Below are 3,442 nucleotides of genomic sequence, written 5' to 3' on the forward strand. Positions count from 1 at the left end.
GAGAGGAGAGGAAGAGGAGAGAAGGAGGAGAGGAGAGAGAGAGAGAGAGGAGAAGAGAGAGAGAGGAGAGAGAGAGAGAGGAGAGAGGAGGAGAGAGAGAGGAGAGGAGGAGGAGAGGAGAGAGGAGATGAGAGAGGAGAGATGAGAGGAGAGAGGAGAGGAGCGATGAGAGGAGAGAGGAGAGAGGAGAAGAAAGGAGAGGAGAAGAAATGAGAGGAGAGAGGAGAAGAAATGAGAGGAGAGAGGAGAAGAAAGGAGAGGAGAGCTGTGAGTATATTATGTTCCAATGAATCTGTAACAAATATGCCTTTTCCTTTGGCAGGAAACAACAACAAAGACTGAGGCCACATCCCAAATGGCACCCTATTCCCTATATAGTGCATTACTTTCCACCAGGTTCTATAGGGCCCTATACAAGAAAGAGCGTGCCATTTGGGACACATTGACTGTGTTGATGGAATGGAAATGAGTCCCTGGTGGAGGGATAGAGTGGAGTGTCACTGCTATAGTAGTTCCTCTTTTCCCACAGCAAACACCTTTACAACATATACAGAGACATTAGTATAGAATTCATCTCTGGTGGAAGGATATCCATACATTTTTAGTTTGTGATTCATACATTTTTAGTACGTGATTCATACGGTCATTTAACCCACGACTGAGAACTGAACAAGCTAATTCTAGTGCCTCTATTTTCCACAGTATCCACCTTGACAACAGAATACGCCAGTTTATCCAAAGCGGTATAGTACAGTGAGTCCCTGCATATTTAGTGTGAGATCCCTGCGGGAACTGAACCCACGACCTTGGCTTGGTGTCACTACGCCACAACGTTAACCAACTGAACCACACAGGGCCACAAGTACAGGGTCGCAACCGAAGTAATTAGTTAGTGCATCTTTTTCCCACGACACCCACCTTGACAACAAGTCAAGACTACAGACTACAGGGAGTCAGGGACGTTAAGACTGAGAGAGAGAGAAGAAGAGAGAGATAGCCTGCAGGCCACGCCGTGATGCACTCTGAGATACTGTGCAGTAATTACTAACGTGAACTGCGCAGGTGATTTGGCCCACATGCATTGGGAGCTGAGAACTTAGAGCTCAGAGTCAAGAAAGCTAAATAATTAGGGATGGCGTTCTTAGGTCTCCTGAGTGAACGTGGCTTATTTTCTACAACTAGTACAGATACCTTAGTCCCATGACAACCGGTACAGGTACCTTAGTCCCATGACAACCGGTACAGATACCTTAGTCCCATGACAACCGGTACAGGTACCTTAGTCCCATGACAACCGGTACAGGTACCTTAGTCCCATGACAACCGGTACAGATACCTTAGTCCCATGACAACCAGTACAGGTAACTTAGTCCCATGACAACCGGTACAGGTACCTTTGTCCCATGACAACCGGTACAGATACCTTAGTCCCATGACAACCAGCACAGGTACCTTAGTCCCATGTAGGTTCATGCTCTACAACATTCGCAGAGTACGACCCTGCCTCACACAGGAAGCGGCGCAGGTCCTAGTCCAGGCACTTGTCATCTCCCGTCTGGATTACTGCAACTCGCTGTTGGCTGGGCTCCCTGCCTGTGCCATTAAACCCCTACAACTCATCCAGAACGCCGCAGCCCGTCTGGTGTTCAACCTTCCCAAGTTCTCTCACGTCACCCCGCTCCTCCGCTCTCTCCACTGGCTTCCAGTTGAAGCTCGCATCCGCTACAAGTCCATGGTGCTTGCCTACGGAGCTGTGAGGGGAACGGCACCTCCGTACCTTCAGGCTCTGATCAGGCCCTACACCCAAACAAGGGCACTGCGTTCATCCACCTCTGGCCTGCTCACCTTCCTACCTCTGAGGAAGCACAGTTCCCGCTCAGCCCAGTGAAAACTGTTCGCTGCTCTGGCACCCCAATGGTGGAACAAGCTCCCTCACGACGTCAGGACAGCGGAGTCAATCACCACCTTCCGGAGACACCTGAAACCCCACCTCTTTAAGGAATACATGGGATAGGATAAAGTAATCCTTCTAACCCCCCCCCCTAAAAGATTTAGATGCACTATTGTAAAGTGGTTGTTCCACTGGATATCATAAGGTGAATGCACCAATTTGTAAATCGCTCTGGATAAGAGCGTCTGCTAAATGACTTAAATGTAAAAATGTAAATGCAGTACAGGTACCTCATTCCCATGACTACCAGCACAGGTATCTTAGTCCCATGACAACCAGCACAGGTACCTTAGTCCCATGACAACCAGTACAGGTACCTCATTCCCATGACAACATGTACAGGTATCTTAGTCCCATGACAACCGGTACAGGTACCTCATTCCCATGACTACCAGCACAGGTACCTTAGTCCCATGACAACCAGTACAGGTACCTCATTCCCATGACTACCAGCACAGGTATCTAGTCCCATGACAACCGGTACAGGTACCTCATTCCCATGACTACCAGCACAGATACCTTAGTCCCATGACAACCGGTACAGGTACCTTAGTCCCATGACAACCAGTACAGGTACCTCATTCCCATGACAACATGTACAGGTATCTTAGTCCCATGACAACCGGTACAGGTACCTCATTCCCATGACTACCAGCACAGGTACCTTAGTCCCATGACAACCAGTACAGGTACCTCATTCCCATGACTACCAGCACAGGTATCTTAGTCCCATGACAACCGGTACAGGTACCTCATTCCCATGACTACCAGCACAGATACCTTAGTCCCATGACAACCGGTACAGGTACCTTAGTCCCATGACAACCGGTACAGGTACCTTAGTCCCATGACAACTGGTACAGGTACCTTAGTCCCATGACAACCTTAGTCCCATGACAACCTTAGTACCATGACAACCGGTACAAGTACCTTAGTCCCCTGACAACAGGTACCTTAGTCCCATGACAACCTTAGTACCATGACAACCGGTACAGGTACCTTAGTCCCATGACAACTGGTACAGGTACCTTAGTCCCATGACAACCAGTACAGGTACCTCATTCCCATGACTACCAGCACAGATATCTTAGTCCCATGACAACCGGTACAGGTACCTCATTCCCATGACTACCAGCACAGATACCTTAGTCCCATGACAACCGGTACAGGTACCTTAGTCCCATGACAACCGGTACAGGTACCTTAGTCCCATGACAACTGGTACAGGTACCTTAGTCCCATGACAACTGGTACAGGTACCTTAGTCCCATGACAACCTTAGTCCCATGACAACCTTAGTACCATGACAACCGGTACAAGTACCTTAGTCCCCTGACAACAGGTACCTTAGTCCCATGACAACCTTAGTACCATGACAACCGGTACAGGTACCTTAGTCCCATGACAACTGGTACAGGTACCTTAGTCCCATGACAACCAGTACAGGTACCTCATTCCCATGACAACCTGTACAGGTATCTTAGTCCCATG

Source organism: Salmo trutta, chromosome 4 (genome assembly GCF_901001165.1).
Source record: "Salmo trutta chromosome 4, fSalTru1.1, whole genome shotgun sequence".
NCBI lineage: Eukaryota > Metazoa > Chordata > Actinopteri > Salmoniformes > Salmonidae > Salmo > Salmo trutta.